General features: G+C 43.5%; 1 protein-coding gene across 1 annotated transcript in view; it reads left to right on the top strand.

The window, feature by feature from the left end:
• The window catches only part of marchf8 (membrane-associated ring finger (C3HC4) 8), a 77,378-nt gene that overhangs the window by 23,567 nt on the left and 38,838 nt on the right, over window positions 1-14,973 (top strand). The window lies entirely within an intron of this gene.

Below are 14,973 nucleotides of genomic sequence, written 5' to 3'. Positions count from 1 at the left end.
AGCTGTAGCTCTCATTTTCACCGTCGCACATGTATTCACACCAACGCACAGGGCCTTGTTCACTTCACACTAGTCTTATATTTAGCAGCGTATCTGTGTGACTGTGCACAAACTGAACACTGTGATACTCGATATCCGCCCTTTTGATGCCGCATGTATTTTTTATGGAAGCACAGAGTGCTGGGAGCTTTGTCCTTCAGTACAAGAGTGTCAGAGTCAAGGACATAGAAAGACTCCCTGTCTCTGCTCTGATGTTTGGCGGCTTGATAACAGCCGCGCTCTGCAGAGCTCCTGGGCTCTGGTGGAGCATTGCTGCTCTCTTTGTAGAGACTGAGATCAAACACTGACCACCACAGCAGAGACTTCCAACACAGCCTCCGGGCTAGACAGGAACTGTTTAATGGGCTTGTCTCTGCTTATTTGACTGAGAACTTTTAGCTTATTGGCCCAACTTGTTTTTGTTCCTTGAATTTGCTACTACTTGTCCACCACTTGAGACAGCACCCTCACATTTATGATGTTTTTGAACCATTTTGGCTGAAGTGGCAGACTGAAAACACCCAGTACTTTAAAATACCGTCCACACACTGTTCGATTAAATTCTACAAATGTGTTTAAAACTATTTAAAAATATATTTCTCTCGAGGCAAGGAAACATTTTCCAAACATTTGGTAGATCTAAACTGTCCAAATCAGTCCCTTCCAGATTGCAGTGCCTAGGGCCTCGCAAATGGAAATATGATAAAATGATAATTGCTCAGAAAGCCTTGGGGCTGGGCAAAATAGGCGTGAAATGCTGAATTATCAGGAAAAAGAGTGTTGACATGTTGTGTGACTTGAGTATAGAAGGAGTCAACTCAAGGTGGTCACATCTGGTTGGAACCGGAGGATGTGATCGGTTTATCCTGCATGCCTCGGCTCTATCTGTGTTTCCTCCAGGATGAACACCGACCGATGCATGAATTATCTCCCTCTGACACAAACACACACATGCACGTGCACAGTATGTAAACTTACTGTACACATGTTATTCCAGTTGATATTCAGGTCACTAAAACGTGGACGGGGGCACACATTTTCTAGCACAAACTGCGTATAAACTCCACCGTATACATGTATCCTGGTGTAGGTGTACTGAGGCCAAAGAGGTGGTGCAGCCTGTCTAGAGAGAAGAGGCTGGAGAGAGCAGATAACACAGGAGAAATGGGATTCTCCTTGTTCTGGCAGCAGTGGTCATAAAGGTGTGAATGTTGCATGTCAGCAAACTAACCTACTTTACTGTACATACGTCACTCAGGGAATTCAGACTAAAACCCGGTAACATCCCACCATAAGATGCTGACGTACTGAAAACATAAAGTCAGTGATGACTGCTTACTTACTGTATGTGCTCTGGTAGTAGGTAGTAAGGCTGTGACCTGATGGATTGAATCAGTTTTTAGGGAAAACTTCTTTTTTATTTATTTATTTTTATTGGAGGCCAGTTTATGTCCCTTCCCAAATTCCTGTAAGCCAAACACGATGTATATCTTCACAAAAAGACAAATATTCATATTTGCAATGACAGTTACAAAAAAAAGCAGCAAATTCCCTTCTGAGAGTGTGAAACCATCAAACCACATCATAGCCTGATAAATGAACTTCAGCGTGTCAATATTTGACTCATCAACCCCAGGTTTCACCGCCAACCTGCATTATTCACAACATGTGTCTCCTTCTGTCTCGCTATCTGAGTCTCTATCCGCTAACACGCATGTGAAGATGTGTCCTCAGGTTGCAGGTACACACACGCGTGCATGTTGTTTTTAGCACACGACTCCTGCTGGACCTGACGGTGCCGGGCCACTTAATTAAATGTGGATGAATTGACATGATGGCCCGGCCTTGACTGCATAGAGAGCTAGGACTTTGCCTCACTTTGTTAAAGATTTCATTTCATTAGCCCTCTGTGATGGTTGCACTAGGGTTACTTTACTTTCTTTCGATAACTGTGACACTCTGCCCTATTAAGTTTTATATATGAGATTACAGTTGACCCATGGCAGCGGAAAATAGACTTTGAGGGGAATGGCGAGAAATAATTACAGCCCCCTAAGCTCCCCTGTATGCTAGTAGACATAGTGTAGTGCATGGTAGTGGAAGGAGGGTTTGCTTTGTTTCCAGTGTGAGGGGGTGCATTTGTGTGTGTGTGGGGGTGTGTGGGGGTGTGTGTGTGTGCACTTGCGCGTGCACGTGTGAGTGCATCAGCCTTTGGTTTCAGAAGAGCAGCTATTAGCAGGGAGAGACATTCAGAAGAAACTATATCTTCTAATTAACCGCTGCCCCATCACCTTCCAGTAGCTTAACACACACACACCCTCTCTCTCACACACACATGCACTAACACAGCATATATAGACACACTTTCACATCGCAAAATTAACACTTTACTGCTAAGACTCTGCAAGTGAATGCGTCTATATGTTAATCTGCTTGACGATGCTCTCTTAGGGAAAAACACGTTTTCAAATGATAATCTCGTGATTTGCATATTATGTGGGCAGTTGTATAATCTAGTTCAGCAGATGTATAGCTATTAACCTACTAACCTGTGGAGATTTGTTCAGCCTGTCACACACTACAGGAACAGAAAGTGCGCCTGAACCCATAAGAGCTCTCCGCAGTGAAAGCCACCAAATTCACCAGAATAACATTAAAGAGAACTAATTTATTTTTACACAAAGTTACAAAAGCATATTGCTCAGGCTTCAGATGTCGTCTGTTATGGGAATAGTGCACACAGACACAAGTGGAGAGCCGTCACAGCTAGAAAAAGTAATGCAGGAGGAAGTTTTGAGGTAAAGTGTGGTGATGAATTAAGTTAAGAACAGGTAGAAGATCTCACTGTCGCCTCAGTCTCTGCTCTGTTCCCCATCTGCATCTGTTTCTCTCATCAGTTCAAGGGGAGGTGTCACCGCTGGGTGTCGGAGGATGCCATTTAATTGCCTGTGCACTGCCGACTTGACTCCTGTTACTAACATGGCCTCAAACGCTCCACCGCAACATCCAGCCAGATCAATGGTGGAGGCTCCCCCCACTGCGCCCAAATTCATCATCATCCTGGGGACTGCAGATGCTTCCCCTGGTTTGACTCTGCAAGCTCCCATGCACAGTCGCTGCCTCAAATGGAGATCTCACACCCCCAGCTCGACTCGCATCTCTGTCATACTCCATTGTGGTGGCCAGTACGAGGGGAGCACACGGGCTCGTAATTAGTCCCTCGTGCATAAAGTGAGGATAGTGGGGCAGTTTGCTTGCTGGTTTGTCTCAGTGAGGTATGATAATGAGATTCCCAGTTGTCGGTCATTTGTAGGGGAAGTACATTTCATGAACTCATGTACTGTAGGCACGAGCACACAACCCAGTCTCATGCCACGAGGCTGCATCTCATCATTGTCCAATCCCTTATTCTCTCAATGTCTTGATCCGTCTTCCTCCTCTTCCTCCTCCCGCCTTCTCCTCTTTTTCTTCATCCTCCATCATCCTCTCATGGTGTTATCCAGTGGCAGATTAGTGCTGTTAATCTCTCTGCCTATGGATTCTCTTTTGTGACCACACCGTGAACTCCTCTTTGTTGCTGTCTGGCTGTCTGGGGAGGCAGATGCCCAACAGCTGCACATGTTTACTCATTTGCTGCTTTTTTTTTTCACTTGTCTGTATCATATCCTACGACTGCTTATACCGTAATGCTGCTGCCGTGAGCCGTAGCACTCAGTCAGGCAGAGCTTGTGTATCCTTTTTGTTATAACAAGTTGCATTCAGGCTGAAGCACGTTATCCAGGCTAACAGCAAGAGATCAGATGAACCAGCAAGGTATGCAAGCAGAATGTTTGTTATGATCCCTTTTTTTCACAGCAAAATAGTTGTAGCAGATACTTCAGGTCAGATTTAATGAGGGAAAGTTGGTTGAAGGATATTTACCATTCTTTTACAGTTCCTCCATTAAATATGTGACTTATTCCTGTGTAATAACACAGTTACAAACTTCTTCTACCTCAGTTTCTTTGTTTTTGTGTATGGCTGAATGGCTTGACTGTGACCTCTCGCCACTGTATTCAGAGCATAAAATGGCACAGCGGAGCAAACCATCATTACCTTTTGATTTGGGCCTTGAAGTCATTTTTCTCAGGACAGAACCAAATGAGACGAGTCCAATTGTTTCTACTGTGGGCAGGAAAGCTAGAGAACAGAGGCTGTAATTGGCAGGTCCAGCATCGGCCTGAGAGACTGGGAAACGTCTAGATCGAGATTCTAGACGTCTTTTGATTGAAAGAGAATAGTTAAATTTAGCACAATACAATCACAGTGCTCAGATTAAATTACCACATTACAGCCTGTCTGTTGAGGCTGCCACATGGACATGGAGGTGGACATTATATGCAGCATGTGTCCAACATTTTCTAAAAAGTTAAGGTTCAACTAGAATCTGGTCTGTGTGGGACTATTTTAAAATGGAAAATGAAAGCAGGCCAACATCCATTTTTGATATTTGAACAACATGTGTTAGGAGTGATGGCGTTTAAGAGCTGCTGTTGTCAAGTTTTCACTAAGTCACCAAGGAAAAAGCACTTGTATTGTTTCCTATCCTTGTGTGCCATATAGGAAAGCAGCAAAGAGAAACAAACTGTCCTATTTTTAAAGATGCTCTGTGCTTTTGCTTTTTTTTATTTAAATTAGTGACATTTTGATAGCTGATGCTGTTTGAGAAAATGAAAACATCAAAGCTGTACATTGTTTTCCATTTGCTGTTGAAGCACATCTTCAAAAAACATGAAGTGCTCGCCGTTCCTTTTTAAGTGCACACAGTGCTGCTGTGTGATGTGAGAAATTATAGATCACAAATGAGAACATTGTATTGGCAGATACTATACTAAAAAAAATGATCTGGATCAGGATTGAAGCCTTTTGTTACTATAAATGCCAGCACCCACTGTTATGTGTTAACAATACATAATTTACAAATCTAATCAATTATGAAAATTGTTTGCTCCAAATTATGATCCTCCTCTGGGATATTTGTTACCCACCTGTGCTGCGCTGATCATCATCTGTGCCATTTAGCAACAAAATATTATCACCATGTGAGATCAGTTGTGTAACATTGTCACAGGAGAGCTTTAAAGAGCCAAATTAGCTTTCATGCCACATCATGATTCTTTCATTAATGCTTCTTTGAATCAAACGATGAGCAGGTCGGTTTAAATCCATCAGTTTTTTTTTTCTTTCTAAATCAAAGGTGCAATCTCACTGTATACTACGAGAATTTAGTTAATGGGCAAATCTGCTACATTATCCCCACTGTGCTTCACTCGTGGGGCAGTGTCTGTTCTTGTTATGTTGAAAAGAAAGACGGTATTCACAAAGAGCTCCCATAGGCAGAGTAAAATGCCAGATGTTTCTTGCTAGTAAATGTCTGCAGCTCCAAAACCTAGTGCACACTTTAAAATCTTGAGGTCCACCTCGAGCAGAGATAAAGAAGGTTTTTGAGGGTTATAAAGAGAGGTTGTATTTCCAGGTTATCTCCTGACCTTTTTGGCAAATCAGTGGCTGTTACACGTTTAGTTTTAGGTCAAATGTTTCCTCTCAATTGTTCCAACTTATGGACGAGAGAGTATCCGATACAGATGATAGGAAGCGAGAGGCTAGATGACATGTAACATGGGTCATAAGCCACTCCTGAAGCCATGAAATTGTGTTCTTAGTGGTTGTCCTCATCCCCTCCTGCTCGGCGGATGGCACAGCTGCATGAATGCACCGGTGCCTGGTGTCCTGATGAGGCTTTCACCGAGCACTGCAGAGCGCACGGGACTGCAGCTTGGCTCTGACATCCACCTCCTTCTACCAGGAGGAGAAATTGAGTGCAGGTAGCATGCGCCGAACAAGCAATGGACAGAGAGGCCAGGCGCGAGAATAAAAAAAAAAAGATAAGGTGAAAGAGCGCACAGTTATTGTCCATCGTAAACATCACAAAAGAAGTGAGGGAGAGAGAGAGAGAGGAGCATGTTGTTGCCTTAGAAACGGGAGCTAAGACCGAATAAGAGCAGTATTGGCATGAGTGAAGCAGTGTGAGGAGAGACACTGTCTGCTGTTCACCACAGACACGCATCAGCTTCGCTTCTGTCAGAGCTGTCGAGTGTTGTATGTGCCAGTGAGCGCTGCGGTTTCCCTCTCTGCTTCTTCAATGAGTTTCCAGGTAGCGGTCCCTCCCTAGAGGACCGATATCGCCCTCCGTCCTCCGTGGTGCAGATCTTGCAAGAGACACCTGAATCCGAAATCCAGGGGAAGCCTATTCGGGAAAAAAAAAAGAAAAAAAAAAGCAGGTGGTGTGTGGATACTCAGAGTGACTGTCCTCCATCGTTTTGATTGATGTGTTTATTTGACCCCACGGCACCTGACGCACGAGCCCAAGGAGGCTTACGGCTGCTCCATCATCCGTCGTCGCCTCAGGTCACGCTGCCAGGGCTGACAGCAATCAGGCTGCTTCTTTTTGAATGCACGTCTGTACGAACACGCTTCTTCCCCCCCCTGCTCTCCCTCTATCTCTTTCAGGGCCGTGGCCTCCCTCAGGCTTGTGAATAGATTATGATCGAGCTATATGTGGAAAAAATCTCACAAACCAGTGACACAGGATGAGCACAGGGGACAATCATGCAGAGGGAATGAGTCATCACCATGGAAACCACCACACAAGGACTTTGTTGAGCTATACGACCTAAAGCATCTTTGTTTTTATCTTTTCACTTTGCACCACAAGGACCCCTTTTATAGGTTTTCAAGGATTAGACCCCTCCCCCCGTCTCTCTCTCTCTCTAAACCACCATTATCCAGTTTTAGGTTAACAAACTCAATTTGACTGCAATTGTTGTTTTGGCACACGTACAGAGGAGCGCACACACTGCTTATATTAGCAGTAATGTTCAGGAATGCTTTGTACACACTTGCATATGTTGTTTGTTTCTGTGCTGTGTACCAAACACGTCGAGGCCTGAGCTGCAGTTGCTCAGTATTGCGGAAATACAGTTGGGGGCAAAAAAAGAAAAAAAAACTGTTTGGATGTTTATGTTTATGTGAGAGAACATATTTGTCTCTTTGCACTGGGGTCGCTGTCGCATTATGAATCTGTTAAAATGCTGCATATTGAGCTACATCCGCAGAGCACATATGCAGGCAAGCGTGAAGAAAGAGAGAGAGAGAGAGAGAGAGAGCAAACTGCTGCCTGTCGAGGGCACTTAAGACCTGTCTGTGTTTTCCTTTGTATTTGCTTATTTTAAATTGCATGTTTGTGTGATTTGACAGACATGACAGTCGTCTTGACAGTGGAGCTGCTGACGTGCAGACACTGAGACTGCTGCGTTTCAGGCTGTCACCAGGAAGTGTGCAGATCTGGGCAGGAAAAAAGGGTTTTTCCCCTTGGATAGGTTGCAAACCTGTTGAGAGGGAGAGAGAGAGTGTGTGTGTGTGTCCAACTTTCACACCTAGAGACGCTATGGCAGACAAAAATGTGATGACAGAAAATGGAGCCAGGACAATGGTGTATTGCTGGTGGAAGAGGATCTGATGCGTTCCTCCTATTGACCACTCAAAACACTGGGCTGGACACAAAACATATAGATGGCCACTGATCCGAACAAAGCTGCAAAAAGGACACTTTGTATGATTTAGGAGGCTGTTCCCATCAAATGTTTCTACTGTTGAGGACATTAGATATCTTTGTTGTTAGCTGGTTGATGCCTTTTCTCACCGACACCCCTCACAACCCACAAAACAAGTGCATCTAAGAGAACTGGATGTCTAATTATCACTAATTACTTACTCTGTGAAATAGGTGGGAGTGATGTACTTTTTGTTTTTGGCATGAAAATGCGCTTCTAATGCATGACAAAGCTCTAAACTTTAAGGAGACGCTGTTAAACTTGTTGTAAGGCCTCAAGCTGTGTTGGAGGGAGAGGTGTGGAAAATGTCAGCACACCTGCAGATCACATACATGTTCTGGGTGTGCACATCTTGGCATATTAGACTGTAAATGCTTGATGGATGGAAAGTGGGACACTTATTGAGCCTGATGCCATTACTGCTCCATTCAGCATCCCTCAAGCTGTCTTTACTGAGGCTTCACGCCGATCCGACAGCTTGAGTGATGTTATTGGCTGGACGTCTAATATTGAAGAGATAGAAATCACCAACACGTCCTCTCACATTGTGGATAAAAGACATTTCAATCAAAAATGTACACTGAAAGATTCTTCCAAGCAATTCTAAAAGCTACAGGGGTGTTTCTTTTCCTTTGCAAAGAACATCACCTTCCCCAGTTGTCCCCAAATTAGATTTCATTTTGTTGTATTTCTCTTTTTTAATCTGTATTTAATTATCTTTACTCCAGAAGGGTGAGGTTGTCGTGTCAACCATAATATGAGAAATAAGACCAAGCTGATTACTTAGAGCTGTGTCTCGGTGTTGTGTTGCTGTGTTTTGCTGTTATGTGTGTTAAAGAAGTGTTTATTTAAATAAAAAATGAGAGAGAGAGAGAGAGAGAGAGAGAGAGAGAGAGAGAGGGGTGGAACATGCAGTGGAGAATTGCTGTAAGAGCCAAAAGATGTCATCAGGAAAGTATCAACATCTGCTCCTTCTTTGAGAGTTGATTTCAGTCCCATTTCATGTGGAAATCATGCTCTTTACCAATGATATTTGCTTTAAGCTGTTAGCACACACGCAGGGCAGAACGGGTATAAATATTGACAAGGTGGAGTGAGATAGCAGCACTGATTGGAAGGAGGTTTGAGTAAATGAAGATGAAGATGAAACGTAGACAGAGAGAGGGCAGATGTGAGAGATGAGAGAGGAGGATGGGGAGTCGCGGAATATGCCTCCGATTGGAGCAGTGGGAGTTGGAAAGTGAGAAAAAAGTAAAGGTTGGAGTGTGGGCCGAGCTGGGAGCAATGGGATTTTAACTTCATGCTTATCACTTCAAAAGACTGACTTGTAAAATGTGGTCTGCTCCCCTCTGCACACCTTCTTCCATCTTTCCCCTCTGTCTCTCTCTCTCCTCCTAACCCGAGGTGAAGTAGATCATTTCGGAGAATGTGAGGCCTAATAGTTACGGTTTGATAAGCTGTGCAGTTCTCTTTCAAAGAGACAACCTCTGTGTCCTGGGGAGCTCGCTCATTCAGCACTGGATGTAAGCCTCTGCCCCGCGTTACCCCCTCTGCCTAATGTGAGCAGCAGCGGTCATGGAGCACAGCACTTTGTGAGTGTGACAGTTGCTGTAACAGTTCGAAATAACCCTCAAGGGGCGAGAGTTAGGAGTCAATCAAAAGTGAGCACCATGTTAACGCAGCATTGTGATTTCAAATCTGCCTTTTTGTCTTGTCTCCTCGATGTGCTCCTCATTCATTGTGCTCATCTTGGCGCTGTCACACAGTGTCATAAAAATGATCTGAAGCAAGTCACAACAGCTTGCTGCACCCTCATTGTGAGCCCTTCGCAGCTGTGGCATGTGGCACCGAACAATCCTGCACGATGTCGTAGAAGCTTCATCCATATGGAGGCGAAATGGGAAAGAGCGTGTTGACAAGCAGCGAGCTAGTTAGCATGTGAAAGCAACACCTTTTCTCCTGTCAATCAAGCAACGTGGTCTCAGACTTGATAACAAGGTGGAAGGACGTGCGACAGGCCATGTTTCAGCTTCAGCTGAGTCATAAACGGGGCTGTGGTGTGGCATGTTTGGGATTGCAGCAGGGGAGAATAAAGGGAGGGACTTGTTACCTTGAGGTCGAATCAACTGCCAAATTTTCAGATATTGTCAACATGACTCACCAGAAACTTCCAGGTCTGCGGGTTTGTTGAAATACCTGAATAACATTGCATTTGTTATTGCGCTCCACTGGTCTTCTGTGCCATGCAACTCTTATTTTGGTTAATTCCCAATCCTCTTTTCCTAGAACATTTAATTTCACAGTAATCATAGATAAAATGGAGAAAGTTTACAATTGCTACACTTCAATTAAATTAAATTACATTCCAATTAAAGGCTAAGATGAGCAAAACCCAAGGGATATGTTGTTATAGTGAATGCACAACAAGTCAGGTGGCTATCAAAAACCTCATCAATCTGTATATAGACACTCTCAGTGTTCACTGTATTAGGTACACAAACGGAGTCTAATGTAATCCATTACAATAAAAAAAGATGTATATATTTACAGTTTATTTTTTGTTGACACTGACACAGAGTTGTTAATTAAAACTGATGTCATAGTTATTGATGGTGCTTCATTGTTTCTAATATTCCGCTTAAATTCAAGAGTTGACTGTCAGTGTTGAAAAGACACAAGATATCGTTGTAGCATCTTGATACATGGCAACACATACAATTGCATAAACAGAAATACCCCCCAAAACCCTTGTGTTCAGTCCATTTAAAGGGCTTTAAGTGCAATGTGTGTGTTAGGAGTACAGCATTAGAGGAGTGTTGTCTGAGGCAGCGGTTGTCGAAGGGCTGGTCCCAGTGATTCTCTCAGATGATTTCACCACTCTCAGAAGAGCATCCCACATTTATGTAAATCGATGGGATAAGAAAATGAGAAACACCTCTATACCGCAACATTGTAGCTATGACATCAACGGTATAAGCACCAACATTAAACTGGCACATTTCATCTCTGACAATGTCAACGAAAGTTAAACAATGATAGCTTCATATCTTTTTTTGTGTTTTGTTTTTACCTTTAGAGTTAGGGCATGTGCTGGACCATGTCAGCAGGGGGCAGTAGAGCTGAGATTAGCTCTTGGTCCTTCTACCCTCTCATGACCAGTGGATTTGAACATGCATTTTGATGCATCACAACAATCTGATTTCTTAAATATCTCTCATTTTGGGTTAAACTTGATTGCAACCTGCCTCCAGACCGATGTGATGGATTCTTAATGTCTGGTAGATGTCTTGAGAGATTTCGCCCTAATCGTGCCCTGTTTTCTTCCACTAACTCTGTGATCTTGACTCCAACGTGTCATTTTCTGTAATTACAAGCAATTACAGCAGTTATATCCAGAGTATTTTAGCTCCCTGGGTTCTCCTTCTGACTGAAATTCTGTGCTTTTTGGGTTTGAGCATTTTCAGGCAATCAGAATGCAAATGTACCTTTCAATGAATTGCAGGCATGAGGCATGTGAGGGGAGCAGCTTTTAAATGCAAATTGCTGCTTCTGCTGCTCTGGACCATGTTTATCTGGGAACCAAATGAGACTGGACCTTTTTAAAATGGCGATTGGAAAAGGTGGGAGAAGGACAGATTCATTGCGCCATCCTTCATCCATCCATCCATCATCAGCACACGGAGGTGGGAGAGGAAGAGGGTGTGAAACTCCAAGGTTACTCGCCTCAGGTAGCGGTAGCGTAGAGGAGTGAATAGTGCTGCATCCCACTGGTGTACAGAACATCAAAGCATCTAAGGTTACAAACAAGCTAAGTTGGGAAGAAATGAAATTGTCTGAGGAGTTTCTGTTTACTGTTTTACCATCTTTTTGTTCATTGGCAACACAACACACCTCTGAAGCTGTCCTCTGATGGTAGGACGTAGAGGAATTATTTATACCAACTCTTTGTGTAGTGCGAGGAAGCATGCTGCTTTCTGTTCATCCAGATCAGAGCTGAATCAGTTCAACTTCATGCCATTTTCATCATTCTGGCTCCGCCGCGTCTCCATAACTGTAATTAAACATGAGCTAATACCTAAGACCTTTTTTGGGTAATTTTTACTGAGTTTTATTTCAACCTGCTGGCCATAGTTGAACACATGGAAGGACGATTTAGATGCAGGAAAGGTAGCTTTGTAACCCCGGGCGTGTTTGTGTGCCAGGAGCTCCCTGCTGTGAGTTTGCATCCTGCAGGGAATCTGCGCACAACCCTGAAATCCTGATCAGATCTTTGAGGGCAGGGAAAGTAAAAGTGCAGCTGTGGATGAAGAAGGATATTACTGAATTGTGCAGATACACTGATGAGGGTTTTTCACACACATGCACAGACAGACTTGTCCACCTGTCTGGGGTCAGTAATAAGGCGCCATCTGCTTAACAGCAGGCAATGATTGATGATGTCATAGCTAGTGGCCTAAAGGGAGTGGATGCAGGCACTGAGGGGAGAGATGGAGAAGGGCTTTTTTATGTATACATCTTTATATATAAATAATACATGCAGTGATCCACATGGACAGCCAGAGTTCAACGCAGAAGAGTTTTTGAAGAAATGGATTTTTTGAGTGAACCTTTTTCTACTACGGCTGAAAAAGTCTTAGAAAATAAAAAAGCAGAGCTGGCCTTAAAACTGAAATGCCTCCTTCTGATTTGAGAACAACATGATAGCAATCTTAATTGCCCTCATCAGGCTGCTGATGTTTATAGGAGACAGAGCTTAGGCTGCCCATTGATTTTACCTCAAAGAATGCTTACTGCTCTTGTAATTACTCCCCTCTCAGTAAGAAGAATGAGCAAACGGTTTACATTTGTGGCCGTTCGGTTTCAACCTTTAATATCTGGGCTATTCTTTTTTCATATCACCCAATGTCACGCTAATTGTCTGACGCCGGAGACACGGGGTCAGCCGGGTTGAGGGTAAAAAAGCCCAAGCCTTCGTGGCTCCATGCCACCGTCTGCATCTCAATAGCTCTTGATGACTCGTCTTTTCAAGCGCACCCTCACATGGAGATTTAATTAAGTGACTGAGATTTTCGTCATACTTAGTAGCCCTCTACTGTGACTTGAGAAGCATTTAGGGTTTATCCATCCACCCTGCTGAAAGTGTTACGCAGGATCTATGTCTGTCGCCAGCCTCTGCTGTCGTCCTGTGCTCCTTATAGATCCCAAAGCACTAGTGAAATACTTATCTAATTTAGAGGGTTATCACTAGCCCCCGGTGCTGATGTGGATACTGATAGTCATTGCTTAGGTCTACACAGTAAATGCTGCAGGTGCTGTTTTTGTCGCTTTTCCAAAGGCTGATAATCCCAGATGCTGGCAGACATTAAAGAGAGGGCTGTTTGGCTGCAGGCAAGCGCATATCTTCAGTGTGACGTGTGTGTGTGTGTGTGTGCGTGCGTGCGAGTGCGGATGTTATTGCACATTGAATAACAAACATGAGCTCAGTGAGGAAATCATTAAAAGAGCCGCAAATCAGTCTTTCACAGCTTGACCAGTCGTGTGTGTGTGTGTGGGGCTTTACCCCTCATGCTCTTATTTGGTGCCGTTTTCAGTGCCACAGCGTGTGACTAGGAGGTTGCTGGGTTTATCCCTAAAGTGGCAGAATAAATCTGAGTGGGTAAACAGAGCTCTAACTTCATTAGAGAAAGAAAAAGATTTGTACATGGACATGACAGTGTTCTCACAACACAACTGAGCACTTGTGAAATTGAAAAGAATAGGGAATAATATAGCAGTAGGTGGTTATCCTTGTTAGTAGGCAAATGGGTGTACTTCCATAACCTTTTCCAAACTTAATGAGGTATCAATTTGCCAAACCAAAACATTGAATTAATTGGCCAGAGTGGTAGAGAAACACCCACAGTTAAAACTCTCAGTATGAGGACCAAGTGTTTGGTTTTACATTTGGTTTGGTTTGATCTGTCGCTTCCCTTCGCTTTTCAATTGGAATAATTTCAACTAGTCTCTTCCAGTGGCTGCAAGATATTTACTATTTTTCCCCAGTTCTTGCTGCTATGAGGCATTTTATGATCCAAATAGCTGCTGCTCACTCGCATTTTCACTCCTTCATTCATTTCTGCTTTCTGCATATTGGGCATTGGCCATCACAAACAGGCTTTAGCTCCAGGCAGATGCTCTGTACATATCACATCCGTTGCATTGGTTTTCTGTGTACTTTCCTGTTAGATTGTTAAATGAACTTACCCACCTCCTCTACAAAATCATGTGCGTGTCTTTTTCAGTGTGAAACACATTTTTTATTACATAGTGGTGAGATCCAAACCTGCTTGTACTTCTAAACAACTTATTAAAAGATAACTATGAACAGCTGGGTGAATGCATTATTCTAGTGTACTCTGGATCAAATATGCCCAGGACTGTGGAATTTCTTTTAAATTAGTTACCGGTACTTTAGTGAGGACTGTCTGTTTTCTCATTTATTTTCATTAGCAGATATTACAGAAGTCTCATGCAGTCTCTACTCTCTTGTATTGTGATATAACAGCTACTCTGATAAAGCCACAGTGACCTTGTCTATCACCATATTTCTTCTAAGTACAGTATGTTCTCATCTGGGACATAACTGTGAGTCACTCATTAGCGATACAGAGCTGTTTCTTCTCTGTACTGAAGTCTTCATCCCTGGAAAACACTACCAGACCACAAAAAGACTCACGCATCACGTCTGATGTTTGCAGATTACACCTGACAGAAGCGCTGTGTGCATTTCTCAGAGTGGACAGATCGCTCAAAACCAAACAATCAAAGATTTCCTGACGTAAAAGTGTCAGATCAGGCTCGGTAAGGATGAACCCTGAACTTTTTACACCATCAGAGATGCAACTTTTGTTTGCTGTTGTTTTTAGTGATTATCATCATCCACCTGTGGTCCCAGGTCAAGTCAAGACAGTTTTACTGATCCAAATTTCCAAAATCGACTTCAAACTCTATAACCTGAGGGAGAAACCTGAAATCCTTACAGCTAATAGTAGTTCATTTACACAGTATTCAAAATTGTCCATGAGGAGTTGTGATTGCCCCTGCTGTGAATGTCATACTCTGGATTTTGCAGTAATCCACAGTCCTGCTGCCAGCCTCACAGATCTGCCAGAAATAACCTTTTAAAGTGTGGCTTCCAGAAGGAGGTCACTCTAAAGTTTGCCTAACCCCCCCGCCCCCCACCGTGTGACGGCCCTGCTGACGGTCCTGTGTGCTCACAGCGGGAGCCCCCTACCGCAAATCT

This window comes from Trachurus trachurus, assembly GCF_905171665.1.
Source record: "Trachurus trachurus genome assembly, chromosome: 15".
NCBI classification, from domain to species: Eukaryota; Metazoa; Chordata; class Actinopteri; order Carangiformes; family Carangidae; genus Trachurus; species Trachurus trachurus.
The sequence above is the reverse complement of the archived record's forward strand: the minus strand, read 5'-3'. Positions and strand labels throughout refer to the sequence as shown.